Here is a 16,480-nt window from a genome sequence, read left to right on the forward strand (position 1 = left end):
TTCTAAGGAAATGACAACCAAAATGGGAAAAAAAAAAGGGGGGGGGTTAGTTTAATGGAGGGTATGGGGAGAAGAATTTGGGAGAAATGTGTTCCATTGGCTTAGTGAGCAAATAGAACGCAAGAGCAGGAGTTCTTTGCCAGGAGACCATGACAGAGTGTCATGACCCCTTGAAACTGTACAAAGCATTTTGCATCAACGCGTGTATGAATTTCAGATGGCGTGTGTCCTTGGTTTCTATGGAATCCTGAAGGGTTCTGTAGCCACCAGAGGACTCAGAAGCCCCACCGCAAATGGCCTACAACACCACCTCCCAAGCACCCATGTGCACACCAGCTGCCAGCGTCCTAGAGTGACCTGTAACCTGCCTGGGCAGAGCACCCAGAGCTCCCAGGACGCCACTGGAGTCCTACGACTTTCCTCCCAGGGTCACATACTCCATCTGTTCCATTTTTAAGAGGCCAGTCCAAATGGTGCTATTATTCTGTGTCCCAGCACAGCCTGGAAAGAATCTCTCACCGTGACTCACCACTACCGGCTCCTGAACAATGGTCTGTGGGCTCCATCACTCACGCTTGCTGACCCACGGGACTGGGAAGAGCTGGTTCTAGGTGAGTGGTCATGTGGGCGGAATCCTGGGGGCAGGGGCGGGGGGGGAGGTAGAGCCAGTATCCACCAAGCACATGTACTCTACCCATGCGGAGGGGACAGGAATTTGCTTACAGATGCTGGAGGCTGGCGAGCTACCTGGCAAGTTCCAAGCAGCCTGTGCATGGCCCAAAGCTTGTACGTGGAAGTGGGGGACTGAAAGGAGCCCCTTGCTTCCCTCCCTCGGCGGGCAGCTCCTCCCCACCCATCGGGATGGAGAACAGGCTGCTGCTAAGTCGGCTTCGGGAGGCTGGCTGAGCTAACGGGAGGGTGGCACCCTCTCCCCGTCGTTCAGGCTGAGACCAGGCCCGGGAGAGGTGCCTCCCTTCAGCCTCTCCCATCTGCACCTTGGTTAAGCCCTGGACGTCTTACGTGATCTCGGAAAACGTGTCTGGTTCTCAGTTGGTTTCCTTAAGGAGAAAGTTACGGGGCTGGTTTTTACTATTGTTTCCAGTTGGCTCTGATGGCATGAGCTAACTCGGGGAGGGTTCCAGTGAGGATCCCGGGAGGCCAGGGGGAGAGGTGCCTGGAGCACTAACGGGGGGGCAGGGCGGAGGAAGGGGGCCCGCCCGGGCCTCTGGGCAGCTCCTACCTATGGCTTTCCAACCAGGCTGCTCTCTCCAACCAGAGAGCTTCGCCAGTATCGGGATTTACCCCCTTACCTCCTGACTCCGAACCTTGCAGAGGATGGGACCAGCAGCTCCACCTTTAGAAAGCTCTCCATGAAATTCTGGAGCAGCTGGTGTTGGGACCCAAGATCTGAGCCCACCCAGCATGCCGCTTGCTGACCGTCCCTTTCTAGCTGCTCCATGGCCTGCACCAGGCCAGCACGGGCCCCACTTGGAAAGGAAAGGATAGGCCTCCTGAAGCCAGGAATCTCTCAATGCAATGGGGTCCAGAGCTCAGCCAGGTCCTCTGAGGGCAGCGGATCTCCAGCTGCCGGCTACCCCAAGGCCACTCAGCCTGCACACATGCGTTGCCCCGCACCGCCAGTCCCCTCTGAGAGGCACCAACCCCAGGGGCACAGGCCTATCAAGATCCTGCGTGGAAATCCATCTGCCATTTAGCTGGCGATAGACACGAGACCAAGAGCGGTGTACTTATTATCACTGGAGAAAAAAAAATTGAATGGGTTTTTGAATAACCACGGAATGGCTCGCACAGTGTGCAGGAATTCATTATCAAAGTTGGCTCCGCTCCTCGCAGACGTGCCTTTGGCACTCTCTGCTCTGAGATTTGCATTCCTAGATGGAGGAGAGGGCCGCAGACAGCAGGCAGCTGAGACGGTGTGGGCAAGGGAAGGCTTCAGAAGCGGCCCGGGGGGTGGGGGGCTGGTTGCCTAGGAGAAAACCTCTATCAGCTGGAATTGTTTAGTTATAATGGCAGAGTCTATGTGGTCTCAGGGAAAAAAAAAAAAGAAGGTATCTATTAGCATTCGTGGAGTGGCCCAGAGTTATATCTGATTCGGTGTCGCAAGGAATCTTTCTCCGGCTCCTGATTCCGCTTTCCTCTGTGGGGGCTTCGGTCTTGGCCAGGCCCACCCAGCGTGACGGCAGAGATGGTCACTGTGGCTCCGGGTGGATGAGCTACCGGCTTAGCCTCTCCAGGGAGAGTGGTCCTCTCTGTCCTAGAAGATCCAGCAAAAGACTGGAAGGGCCATCTCACTGGCAGGTGTGACATCTCGGAACAAAGCCCAGCGGCCAGGCCTGGTGCTGAGAGGTGAGGTGAGCTCCACTCAACCCATGTGAACGGGCAGGATGGCAAAGGCTTCTCAAGAGAAAGTCGGGTGCTGTTATTAAAAGGGCGAGGGCGGATGCTAGGGAGGCACTCGGTGTCCTTCCCAGCCACAGCAGCAATGAAAAGCGCTGGCCCTGCCTTCTCCCACGTTCTATGCTCATTTTCTACTACAGATTTTTCTAGATCGTTATTTTTTTACTCTCCCCCACTGGTTTTGTGCTTTGGGGGAGCAGCCATGACTCCTATTATCCTGACACTAGTCGCTCAACATCTACTGTACAGCAGGTGCTTAATAAACCCTAGTAGAATGGTGTAAATAACACAGAACTGGGATTTTAAAATTCTGGAATTTTATCTTGATTCTGTCCCCAACTTGTATGTAAATTTGGAGGCAAGCCTTCTTCTCCTTGGGCCTCTTTCTTCTATACTAGGTGAGGGGTCAGCAAACTTTCTTTGTAGAGGGCCAGAGAGTAAATATGTTAGGCTATGTGGGCCACAGGGTTCCCAACTACTCAGCTCTGCCATTAAAACACAAGAGCAGAAAAAGGCCATATGTGAATGAACAGGCATTGCTGTGTTCCAATAGCATTTTATTTACAAAAACAGGCGGTGGCCCACATTTGGCATCTCTCTAATATGTGATTTTTTTTTCCCTTTCCTTTCCCTATCTCTGTGTGGCAGTCCACTCAAAAATTCAGCAGCTTACAATAACAGCAATCATTTATTTTGCCCATGAATCTGCAATCTGGGAGACTTGTCAGATATACCTCCTCTCTGCTCCAGGCAGTTGCAGCTGAGGAAGCTCCAGGGAAGCTGGAGGAGCCACTTCCAAGACAGTTCGCTCACATGGTTGGCAGGTCGGTGCTGTCTGTCCGCTGGGAACTCACGTGGGGCAGGCGGCCGGGGGCTTGATACTGCTTCATGCGGGCTTCTTCATGGGGTTGCCTGGGCCCCAAAAGTTGTTCTCATCCAACAGTTGGGAAGTAGAAGCTGTCAGAGTCTCAAGACCTGAGTTCAGAAGCTGGCGCAGTGGTGGACTATTGGCCAAGTAGTCACAGAGCCCACCTGGATTCAGGGGGAGGACCCACAGTTGCCACCTCTCGCTAGGAGGAATGAATTGCAGGGAAAGAATTTGCCACCATTTACAACCTACCATAGTGAACTCTAAGGGCCCTGCTAGCTCAGGTGTCCCGTGGCTTGAAGGCTTGGAGTCCAGGAACAACTGTCCCATTCCCTACACTGACTCTGTAAGAGCATCACCGTCCCCCATACCTGAATCCCTCAGGTCCTTCCACCTTCATAAGGTCCCTGCAAGCTGTCCCTCTTCTCCATCCCGGCCACCACCACTCAGAGCAGCCTGGATGTTGCAGTGGCCTCTTAATGAGTCTCTTGGTTCCCGGTCTATCCACATCCGCTTCCAGAATTATCCTCCTAAAGCACTTCCTTGGTGCTCCCTAGTCAAAGTCGTCAGTGACTCCCTCCTACCTACTACCTTGGGTTCCACTTCCTTTTCCAGCCTTACTTCTGAATCCTTCTTTAGGCTGAAAGGTCACATCCTTCACCTGAAATTTCTAATTCCTTCTTCCACCCTTCTTGCTCCTGAAATGTAGCCCAGCCTTTTAGAGCCAACTTCCAAAAACCCCTTGATGCCTTTCCTAATTCTTGGACTCTAATTGTATGGTTCTCATAGAGCACGGGGCCTTCACCAGTCCTCGCCTACTGGTCTCTTTGTTGCTGTCAAATCTATGTCATTGGATGAGCTTCCCTCATCCCATTATATCACATATACTTCAATCACTTTGAATTATTTAGGATCCCTGAAAAGATCGAGCCTTTTGTAGTCCTGGGACCTTGGCCTGTGTTCTTTCCTCTCCCTACAATGCCCTCCTTGCTCTGTCTAGTTGAAACTCAGCTCTAATGCCACCACCTCCATGAAGCCTTCCCTCAATCCCTTCCTCCCCCACAACTGGTTAGGATGCCCTTACTCTGCACCCAGGGACCCCAGTGTTTCCCTTGACCATAGCAGCTATCACCCTGTGCTCATGACACCTTCACAAAAATGTCTGTTTCCTACTAGACTCTGCTGTCTTAGAGGGCAGAAATTTAGGCTTTTTTTTTCTCTAGCAATGCCAATGCCTGGCACAGAGCCTGGCATATAGTTGGCATTCAGCAAGTGTTTATTGGATGGATAAATGTTTGCTCATTACTTTTTAGGCAATTTTGAAAAACAGAATAATAAACATTTAAGGTCCAATAACACACTGGGGGAAAAAAAAACCCAAACAGTTGTTAAAGACATGATAAAGAGCTCATATATCTATATTACAAAGATCCTTTATAAGCCAATGAGGAAAAACTTAACCTCTGGTGAACACTATGCTAACAACACAAAGTAGGAAAAAATAAGCACAAATGGCCAATAGGCACATGGAAAAAAAATGTCCAACAAAGCCTTACAAATTAAACATTATCCCATTTTATGTTTCATATTAGTAAACATGAAAAGTGGCAATACGTGGTTGGAATGAGGTTGTGCGGAAGGGAGCACTTTGATCCACTGCTAGTAGAACACCTCAGGCTCATTTTCACATGCTCTAAACATCTTTCACATGCGCAGCCCCTCCTAAGCCACCATTCTGCTCCGAGAATTTTAATTCCAGGGAGTTAATTGGTAATACATGTGCATCTTCACATCCAGGTCCCATTAATTCCTCAGTATTTTCGGATTGATCGCTCTGCCTCTGAGAACAGACTGACACTACAGTCGCAGGGGCTGACAGTATTTACCGCTCGTGGAATCGTACCAATTTAGGGCCAAGAGCAGAAACTCCCCTAGTTTGGTGGTGGTCCAGTTATTGGACAGCAGCCTGGGGGAAGCATTTCTAGGGTTGCTATAATGAAGTTGGTCATGATTTATGGGGGTCAACAAGTTCCATCATCTGCTGTGCCAGTTGGAAAACACCCAGCAATTACTTGAAAGATCACTTTGGGAGGGCAATCCTGGCTTGGCAACTAGAAAAGAAAAGTATTTATTGAGCACCTTCTATGTGCCAAGAAGTTACTCCCATGACTTCATTGTAGCTCTTCTTGGGCAGCCATGATTGTCCTATTTTACCGATAGAAAGACTAAGATACAGTGTTAAGGAGGAAAACTAATATATGAACCAGGCATGCCCCACTCCACAAGAATTGCCCCTAAATTGCTATGTCCTTAAGAATTCAGCGCTTGGACATGCCGTTCATTGTTTATGCAAAGGAGGTTGAGCATAGCTATTCTGGTCGTTCTCCATAAAATTGCGTTGAGTGAAATATTGTACAACACCCAGACACCCACGTTCCGTAGCCTCAAATCATCTCCCAGGTACATAATAATAGCCTATCATTCAAACGGGGAGGGAATAATCCAATTCTGAGCAGGAAGGGTGGAACAGGCTACTGAATGGATTCTTGCTTGGGGCATTTTCTTTAAAACAAGTTCTAAATCAAGGTACCTGAACATATTGTGGTAATTGACTGGGGACAGACCGCCCTGCCCTGGCAACTTGGAAGGTCCTCTGAAATTATCCCTTTTTGCACATTCTTTTTTTTTTTTTTTTTAAGGAAATAATAAAATTTATTTTATTTTTTTAAAAGATTGTATTTATTTATTCATGAGACACACAGAGAGAGGCAGAGACACAGGCAGAGGGAGAACCAGGCTTCATGCAGGGAACCCAATGTGGGACTCGATCCCAGGACTCCAGGGTCATGCCCTGGACCGAAGGCAGACGCTCAGCCGCTGAGCCACCCAGGGATCCCTTTTTTGCACATTCTGTAAAATAAACATGCAAGCCCCAATGTGCATTTGCATCCACACCATAAGCAAACAATGATTATTTGGCTGATGCCTCACACCTCCACCCGAGCCACATGTATTGGTTTTTCTGGCCTCTGAGGGGATCTATGGTGGATGTACTAGGACTGCATTGAGGTCTAGGACTGGGGTCTGCAGCAAAGAGGAGGGCAAGGAACCATTAGACTAGTTAGAAATGACTTAGGGGGTCTTTTGTTTTATTGTTAGTATTGTTTTGGGGGATTAGTTCAATTCTCTGTTAAACTTTCCAAAAATACTTGGATTTGGTTTGTTGGAGGTTCAACAAGTACATGTATTCAATTTGGAGGTTTTTAAAATTTGTTTAGGTTTGTTTTTGCTTGCTTTGAGTTCAAACACCTGCTTCAGGGACGCCTGGGGGGCTCAGCGGTTGGGCATCTGCCTTCGGCTCGGGGTGTGATCCCAGGGTCCTAGGATCGAGTCCCTCATCGGACTCCTTGCACGGAGCCTGCTTCTCTCTCTGCCTGTGTCTCTGCCTCTCTCTGTGTGTCTCTCATGAATAAATAAATAAAATCTTAAAAAAAATACCTGCTTCAAAGGTCTGATGAAATGAATTATAAAATCATACACAGACAGACACCCAGCAATAAAGCCAAGCAATATCGTTGTAGCTATTCTTGATAAAATGTAATGGTACCACTCACATCAGCTGTCTTCTTTTATCTTCTTGGTATCCCTGCCAATCCCCACTCTAGAGATGGGGAGTTTATTGTAAAAAGTGGTTAACTGACTTGTGGCTTGTCTGACATATCCAGTGGTTCTCAGTCTCCTTGTGGGAGAAGATGCCTTTGAAAACTGGAGTTTGGGGCAGGTCACTTGGAGGGAAAAGACTTAAAATGCAGTAATTATGGTATAATGGCTGCCAGAGTGGGAGAGCCATTAAAGGATGCTTTAATGACTGCTTCCTGGAAGGGACCCCCACCCCTCAACTATGCCCTTCACCACCTACACTCCTATAGTGCCCTGACCAGGCCCCATATCTAGCCCTGCATTGTCCCATATGGCAGCCACTAGCCACATGCCACCAATGAGCACTTGAGATGCAGCCGTTCTGAACTGAGATGTGCTGTAAGTGTAACGTACACACAGGGTTTTGAAAATGTAGTACAAGGAAGGAAGGTTGGGATCCCTGGGAGGCGTAGCGGTTTGGCGCCTGCCTTTGGCCCAGGGCGCGATCCTGGAGACCCGGGATCGAATCCCACATCGGGCTCCCGGTGCATGGAGCCTGCTTCTCCCTTTGCCTATGTCTCTGCCTCTCCCTCTCTCTCTCTCTCTGATGACTATCATAAATAAATAAAAATTTTTAAAAAATAAATATTTCAAATTTCTAAAAAAAAAAAAAACAAGGAAGGAAGGTAACATATCTCAAACATTTTTTTTTTCTTTTGTTTGCATGTTGAAAGAACATTCTGAATATATTCGGTTAAATAAAATGTCTTACAAAAATTCATTTCACCTGTTTCTTTTAACTTCTTTTAACCAGAAAAGTTAAAATTACGCTACCAGAAAAGTTAGCTACCAGAAAAGTTAAAATTACGTATATTGTTCACGTTATATTTCTATCGGATCGTGCTGCTGTAGAGTTCAAGTTCTCCCATGTTCCGGAAAATACAGAAAAACACCTCATTAGAGCTGGCTTGATGTTGCCCTTTGCTTTTTACCTGTAACAGGGCAGTGCAAGGGACATGGTTCCTGAAAGATCTCACGTGATTTAAGACAAATCCTGAGCAAGGAAAATGGGTACTGCCGCTTACGTGCTTAAGCCATGAATCAGGAGCATAAACCCAGAATACAACTCATCCCGGACCCTTTCCAGCTTGGAAATCATTCTTTCCATAGTGCGTTTTTTTTTTTTTTATTTCAATTTAGGGGAATTTGCATCATTTCAAATTTTGCATGCAGTATGAGAGCTTAATGGATATGTTTTATATCACAACGTTTAGAGTTCACAAAATCCAGATTCGCTTGGAGTACAGAGCATGTCCTGCTCTGCCCTGCATCTTATAACCACTCAGGGTTCGGTGGACGGAGGATACAGAGTAGCATCCTTTCTCAGGATGCTAGGTAAAACGTTTCTACATAGTGATTAAAGCTTCGCCCCAGGCAGGTAGAGACAATCCAGTGGCTGAGAAATGCTGAATTAGTCAGGACAGGGGCAGGGCAGGCCACAGGGCAGGGATGACTTCTCACCCTCCACCTCGTGTATGATAGCAGCAGCCTTCTGAGTGTGAGCTTAGCACCCCCGATGGGGAAGGGACCTCAGAAGTCTCAGGGTGGCCCTCCACCCCATGCAGGAGGCTCATTTGCACAAGGCTTGATGGTTGCAGCCATCTGGCTTCCGCTGGAACCTCTCTCTCTCGTAATGGAAAGCCCTCTCTCACTCCAAAGACCCAGGTGGTTAGGTTTGGGGGTTTGTTTTTAACAGCTCTGGCTGTATAAAGTTCATGCTTGTGATGAAAAATATGGTCAGGTGTTCACTCTGTGGTGAACTAAATGAGATCTAGACTTCAAAGCAACCCCCTTCCCCCAACAAGGATGAGTTTGAATGCAGCCTTAGCTATTTACATTTTTGCACTCCTCGGAACCAATTTCAGCACCAGTTGCTTCATCTAAAAAAAAAAAAGAAAGAAAGGAAAGAAGAAAGAAAGAAAGAAAGAAAGAAAGAAAGAAAGAAAGAAAGAAAGAAAGAAAGAGAAAGAAAGAGGCAGAGAGAAGGCTGAGGTACCTGTGCTGCTGTAAAGAGATGGGAGAGGGGCGGGGGAGGGCTCTCGGGATGCTAAGTGCTGCACGTGCTGGTCCAGAGTCCCTACGTCCTTAAAACAGGCAAGGGGCCTCCTTCCCAGTGCCCAGCAAGCTCCTGCTCTCGGAGATGAAGATGCGTGGGCTATCACTCAGCCCCGCTCCCGCCCAGGCGTTTACACACTGATTTGTTCCCGTGTTTCCAGGTGCAGACAGTGGCGGGCAGCTGAGTAACGATCCGTGGTTGAGGACCGATCCAGGGTGGCCTTCGGGCATCCGAAGGGCATTTTCGGGCATTTTTTTTTTCTTTTATTATGATGAGAATAACAGGTAACTACACCTACACTATTTCCAGAAAGTCAGGGGTCTCTAAATTTGACAGTGGTAGAGTAATAATATACTGTCAACTTTTCCAGAGTTGCATGTGAACTTTAAATGCTTCTAATCATCTCATCTGATGTTAGCCAGTGTTGACACAACTGGCCTTTTCATATAGGTACTTGGGGGGGGGGCATGTGGGTTTTTAAAGAATTTTCTTTGCAGAGGCTTCATTTCATCCTTCATGAAGCTGTTCAGGATTTTGACTTGCATATAAGCGCTTGGCTCTGCCTTCTGTTCTAGTGAGTGTGTGAGACCTTGCAGTGTATCAGCATAATATTCAAGTAAACTTTCCCCTGATTTTGGAGGGGAGGAGGGGGAGGGGCTTACTTGTTTTAGCTTTTTTTTTTTACAGACCACACAGGTGCAGCATGAGAGGAGGTGACCCAGAGTCCAGTGAGGGAGCAGAGGCTCTGCAAAAACAGAGAGAATGAGACAGAAAGAGCACTTGATTTGGAGTCAGCCAGACGTGAGTATAAATCCTAGCTCTGTCCCTTGCCCGCCGTGTGGCCCGGAGGAGGCCCGTCGTTGCTTTGCTTCTCCTGCATCTATAAAATGGGACCAACAATCTCTCCCTTGCCACGTAGAGCGGTAGGTAAGGGCTCAGCATCCGGCGCCAGGCTGCAATTCATTAGCTGTCTGACCTTTGGAAACTCGTCTTGGGGCAGATTTGTGGAGGCACGATTGACATCTAAGAAGCTTCACATGCTGGCAGCGTACAGCTTTATGAGGTTGGACCCGCACAAACACGGGAAACTGTCCCCACAGCCGAGGCGATGAACACGTGCGTCCCCCGCCAGCCAAGCTTCGTGGTGCTGCCCCCACTCCCGGGCTCTCACCTCCAGGAAACCACGGCCCAGCTTTCTGTCCCCCAGACCAGGCTGCATTTTCTTTGTTTAGTTTCAAATAGTTCCTATTGCAGTGTCACCAAGTCCACTGATCTCAGACATCTAATGTCCCAGGAATCTCCCCTGATACGTGTTTACCTCTGACAGGGCAGTTTTCATCTCTAGAACCTCAGTTTGGGTATTTTGGTTTTTAAAAGTATCTTTCTTGTACTTTTTTTTTTTTTTTTTTTTTTTTGTAGAGAGAGAGAGAGCGAGCAGGGTGGTGGGGAGGGAGAGAGAGAACCTTAAACAGGCTCAGAACCCAGGAGCCCGGCCCCAGAGCTCCATCTCACAACCCTGAGATCACCACCCTGAGACCACGGTCTGGGCCAAAATCAAGAGCCCGATGCTTGAAACCAACTGAGCCATCCAGGCGCCCCTCTTCCTTGCATCTATTTACCATGTCTGATCTTCCTCTGGCTTCCAGAACATATGAAATAACGTTGTAATGCCTGTTTTCCTGTTCTTATCTGCTAATTCTATCATCGATGTCATTTCTGGGTCAGGTGTGATTGATTTTTCTGCTTATTTTGCTGCTCTTGCTGGCTGGTCATTTCTTTCCTGGATGCCAGACACTGTACATTTTACCTGGTTGCGTGCTGGACATCATTGTCGGAAACAAACAAAAACAGATGTGAACAGATCCCATTTTCATTTAGTACACTTCTTACCAGCAACGATACAATGTGCAGCCTTTTTTTGGTTTTGTTTTTATATTCTACTTTTTACACATTTAGTCCGTCCACTTATACATTTTCTCTGGCCAGGCCACAGTTACCTATTTCTAAAATGTAGCTGTTTTTCTGGAATGTGGTTCTGTTCCTTGGAAGCAGGTTTGTTTTTGTTTTTGTTTTTGTCCCCCCCCCCCCCACCTTGGAAGCAGTTTGATCCTTTGAGGGCTTCCTTTTGGGCTTCCCTGGCAGGGCCAGAGCAGTATCAGGGGCTAATTCTCCGCACTACCGAGGCAATGCCCTTCCCAGGCCTCTAACCGACCCCACATCATGAGAGTTTCCCACGCTGGCCGTGGGGAACAGGCACTAGTCCCATCCCGGGGGAGCTCTCAGCAAGCAATATTTCCTCTTTCTCTCTTGGGCAGATCGTTCCTTGGACTCAGTTTCTTCACATTCAAGCAGTGATCGGTGAACTGGATACTCATGAATGACCCTTTGCAGAGAGCTCAAGGCCTCTGTCCCCGAAGCTCCCCTCCCTCTGGTGCTCTGCCCTGCAAACCCAAGGCACCCTGACTTCCTTGGACTCCCAGGGCTGCTGGAGTCCTCAACTCAAGAATGTGCTGGGCTCTGCTAGATTCCCTGGATCTGCACCTCAGAGTGGAAACTCCCCAGGCACCAAGCTGGAGCCTGCCTAAGGTTCGCCTCATTTGCTTCCCATCTCTCAGGGCTCACTGTCCTTCGCTCACCGATAGCCGCCGTCCTGAGAGCTGTCGTTTGCTTTTCCAGTTATTTCAAGGAGAGCAAATCCGATGCCTGCCTGCTATTCCAGTTTGGCCAGAAATAGACGCCAGGAGAGTTACGTATTTAAATTCCCTGTGACTCCATTTCCTCACCTATAAAATGAGAATAAGAATAGTGCCTATGTCACAGAGCTGTCGTCAGGATTAAAGGCAAGAATACTGGAATCTAATGCATAATAATTGCTCAGTAGGTAGAAGCTGCCCCTTATTGCTGCTACGATTCCTGTTGTTGTTGTTTATTGTTATTATCATAGGATCTGGGATCTATCTGTGAAACTCCTGAATTTTCGCTCCCAAGCTCAGTGCTTAACACTTCATTGCTATTAAATATTTGTGCCTTTACAATTCTAACCCAGACCTCTCCAGCAGATAACTACTCATCCTCTTACTTTGGAGCCAGCTAAGAATGACCTTTGAGATCTTTAACAGCCATAATTTCTATGCCTCAGAGATCTAATTGATATTCTCATCGAGCAAATTAGCATTTGCAGCAAACATACTTCACTCCAGATTTATTATGCTCCCTAAATTAATGTAACAAGGATATTCTGAAGAGCAAACCAGAGTTTAATTCATAGGAGTCTGGAGGTCAGTGTCTGAGTTAACTGGAGGAATTCAAGGCAGGAAAGAGAAAGCCGCTTTCTCTTGCCCATCTGGGCAAATGGGACAGAAAACTCGGTTCTCAAAAAAAGGAAACAGGCTATTTGGGATACGCAGTTGAATCAAAAAGATATAGTGCCCATCTGGGCAAATGGGACAGAGAACTCGGTTCTCAAAAAAAGGGAAATGAGCTATTTGGGATATGCAATTGAATCAAAAGATATAGTGAGCCCAGCCCCGCAGTGCCCCTCATCTCCCACTCCTGGCTCTCAGACGGCCTCCTTCGGTGCCATGTGGTTGGTGTCAGATGCGATGCTCGTGACTCGTCATGGGCCAGACATCCGACTGGGTCATCCTGGAAGCCTGGGGAAAGCCAGCACAGGAGGCAGGTCACAATGTGTCACCTGAGCAAGAAGGATGTGCTCCAGGGCAGCGTCCGACAGTCTCTATCTCATTCTTCCCCTGAGACCTCTCCCACCACCTGCTTCCCAGACCAGAAATAGAGTCTGCTGGTGCTTTTCCATCTGCCCAGGTGGTGCGGAGACTTCCGGCTCTGTGGCTTACTAATCCCCCAGACACTCTCCTACGAGCCAGGAGCCCCCCGGTACTGCTTTATCTTGTGTAAGAAAAGCAACTTTATGTCATAGGAACTAAAACCCATATGCCCGAATCAGCGGTGACGACGGCTACGCTGGTTTCTCATAATGGTACATGCAGTTCATTAACAAACTGGCAGTTGCCCTTTTTTCCATCTCTAAAAGCAAGATAATCACGAACAGATTTTTCACAAATATCTATGCACTAAAAAGGATGAAATCGGGTCCCAAAGGGTGGATTAGGGTTCATGGGTTATGAAAGAATCCATGATATTCGGGGATCATGTCTGCCCTCAAACCGAGGGCCATGGTTTAGGGCTTGCATCGATTCTTTTATTCAACAGTTATTAAGAAAAGATCTGAGATCATCTATTCTCAGGGGGCTGCGGTTCAATAGGGGTCATAAGACAAAGACATAAATGATCGGAACTCAGGGTAGGAAATGCTTAGGGCTTGGAAGTTCATCGCCTAGCAGTTACGATTTAGAACTTTGGAGTCAGACCTCCTGGGTCGAACCTACTGGTTGTGTCTTGGACGAGCTGCATGTCCTTGGGCAAGGTGTTTTATTTCCTGAGCCACTGTATTTCCCACTGGTCTCCTCTTTGGTAAATTGGAGATAGGAGAGCGGTTGCGTGAATCAAACAAGGTGAGGTATGTAAGGTAGTTAGATCATTGCTCGGGGTCAGTTACCTCATATTATTAATTGCTTTTCCAGGCCAAAGGAGGAGTAGATCCTAAACAGTTTCCCACAGAGGGTGGCAGTCACTTTGGTGGCTCCCTGGCCTGGGAGAGAGGGTGGGGTTTGGGAAACTGGAACATTGTGCTCCTACTCCGTGCAGACTACAGATTTTTTTTTTTAGATTTATTTATTTATTCATTTTAATTCGTGAGAGACACAGAGAGAGAGGCAGCGACACAGGCAGAGGGAGGAGCAGGCTCCCGGTGGGGAACCCGATGTGGGACTCGATCCCAGGACCCAGGGGTCACAACCGGAGCCAAAGGCAGATGCTCAATGCACTGAGCCCCCCAAGGCGTCTCGCAGACCACAGGTTTCAAGATAAATTCAGATTGGTTCTACTTCCATCTGAAGGCCAGAGCAGCCTCGGTGTGGGCTACATAAGTTCTGTGTCCGCTGATTTTCTTGCCTCATGCTCCTTAAGCTCAGAGCTTGAACTCCCACCCGATATGCTAAGATGTCCTATCTCTGGGTGATGCAGCTTGTCCCAAACAGAATGTTCCCCTCTCTGTGGCTGCAAACTCACTTATGAATAGCATCATCTTTCCAGGGATTGAAGATGGAAAAATTACTGACACCCTCAGAAGCTCATTTTTCTCCTTTCCGGCACCCTGTGTTGTTCACCATCCTGCCCATTGCCCTGTTCTGATCCCATACAATCAAGGCTTGTCCATTTGACGGGTTAAGTATTTCCTGACTCCATGCACACAGCCATTGCCCTCTCCAGGTCGTCACCCCCTTCTCCTGATGGGCTGCAGCAGCCTCCCCCCAACCCTGGTGTCTCGGCTGTGGCCTTGCCTGTTGTCCACCCATTCTCCTCTCTGGTGAGGCTGAATGAAATCCACCTGCGGGTCTATCCTGCTGTAAGTCTTCCATGACTCTCCATATAACCTCCATACAACGATCTCAAGTTTGTTTGGGGCCGCCATATGCTTAGTTAGAAATCCTACTTTCTAGTTTTCCTGGAAGCTTGTGACCAGGTTCTGGTCAAGGAGATGTAAACAAAAATCTATGGGCTGGGCTTCTAGGGAAGCCGTATTTTCCTGATTAAAAGGAAGGAATTCAATTGGTACAATGCACCTTTTTCTCTTCCCTGTTCCTGTCTGGTACCTGGGCAGATGCTTGTGGGAGGAGTCATCCTGATTGATCCCAAGAAGATGAAAGTCATCCCCTAAGGTTGGGGGAGCAGGAAGCTAGAGGAAGCCTGTTTGCCCAATGAGTTCCTGGACCAGCCACAGTCACCCGGGACCGCCCAGCTCCCGATTTCTTGTGACGCAAGAAGGAGAAATCTCTGTTCGGTTGAGTAACCGCATTTTGGTTCCTGTCACTAAAGTCCGACTCGGCCTTAACTGATGTACCCTCTCCCATCATCTAGAGCTGCAGTTTGCTAACTTTAGTGAGCATCCAAATTGAGGGGGCACCTGATACAAATTCAGGGTGGGAACCTCACCCCAACAGATTCTAGTCTACGCAGATCTGCAGGGGGTTCTGCAACCGGTATTTACTGATGTGTCATGGAGGCCAATGAGAAAAGCACCAAATCCTGGAACTTACACTTAGATGGTTAAGGAAGGAAACATACAAATGCTGTGTTTATGAGGGATTTTAAGAACTGGCCTCTATAACTTCTCTGGTCTCATCTCTGGCCATTCCCACTGCTGTACTTGCCCAGAACCTTCCATTTGGTGACTTGACTTGTGCCATTTCCATGTCTATGAAGCTCCTCCCGCCTTTCTGGCCCTGGGCCTTTCCCAGACCACAAGATGTAGCTTAGGTATCACCTCACCCAGGGAGTCCTCCAGGAACACTCAGATTGTGCTTTTTGTTGACCACTGAGGAGCCCTTGAAAAGTTCCGGATGGAGAGAATGTTCCAGAAGGTGGAAGGGAGGAATGGAAGGATGTGTTTGTGTGGTCAGATTTACATGCCCATCTGCTCCCACTGCTTTGGCTTGAATGGAGGTAGGAGGGCGGAGACTGTAAGTCGTATCGGTTTTTGTTTCAACCCTTCATTTATAATAACTCCTAGAGACTGGGATCTGCAGCCAGAGTGAACGCGTGCCTCAGAAAATTATTAATTTTAGTGGGCTGTTCTCTCCTTTTCACTTTTCATTTACATTTTGAGAGTTAGAGTCAACACCAAGCATAATAGAAGCAATCAGATAGGCTCCAGTGGAAACCAGGAACATCTAATTAAATCCTTATATTTGCAGGTCTGGTTCTCGAGGGAGGAAAAAAACATGTGACTGGCTTGATATTTATAGAGTGCATTCATTCATTCAATATGCATTCACTCATTTATTCACTCTCTCTGCACTGACAAGATTCTCTTGGTTACAAATAAAAGAAACAGAACTCAAGCTGTGTTAAGTCAGACAAAGGAAATTCACTGGCTCCTGTACGTGGACAGTGCAAGAATTCAACTGGCTTCCCACACTGGGGGCTTAAATTATGTCCCCAAATGTGTCCTCCTCTTCTGTTCCTTCTTCCTCTCTCCTCATTTTCCTTCTTCCTTTCTGCTGCCTCTCCTCTTCCCATCGTTTGGTCAGGCTCTTTCCTTGTGGCAAGTAAAGGAGCCTCCAGCAACTTCAAATAAACATCCCGACAGGTTAGCACAAACGTTATCCACTGCTAGAACCAACCAAAAAATTCCCAAGGTGAACTCTAATCTGGCTTGTGTTATATGTCTCTACCTGAAACTGATTTCTGTGGCCAAAAGTTTGGAATAGTCTGATTAGCTTGGGCTGGGATACATGCCCAGGGTAGAGAATGTGAAGGGTCAAGTCCAACCCCACCTATCACAGGGAATGTGTACAGGA

The 16,480-nt window shown here is 47.8% G+C and overlaps 1 long non-coding RNA gene across 1 annotated transcript; it reads left to right on the forward strand.

The window, feature by feature from the left end:
* Positions 1 to 500: 500 nt before the first annotated feature.
* On the forward strand, positions 501 to 6,017 carry LOC140594547 (uncharacterized). Its single transcript, XR_011995410.1, has 3 exons — positions 501 to 611; positions 2,184 to 2,367; positions 3,067 to 6,017. It is a non-coding gene; the product is annotated as an uncharacterized lncRNA (long non-coding RNA).
* The last annotated feature ends 10,463 nt before the right edge of the window (positions 6,018 to 16,480 follow it).

The sequence above is a fragment of the Vulpes vulpes genome, chromosome 12, assembly GCF_048418805.1.
Source record: "Vulpes vulpes isolate BD-2025 chromosome 12, VulVul3, whole genome shotgun sequence".
In the NCBI taxonomy this organism is placed as follows: domain Eukaryota; kingdom Metazoa; phylum Chordata; class Mammalia; order Carnivora; family Canidae; genus Vulpes; species Vulpes vulpes.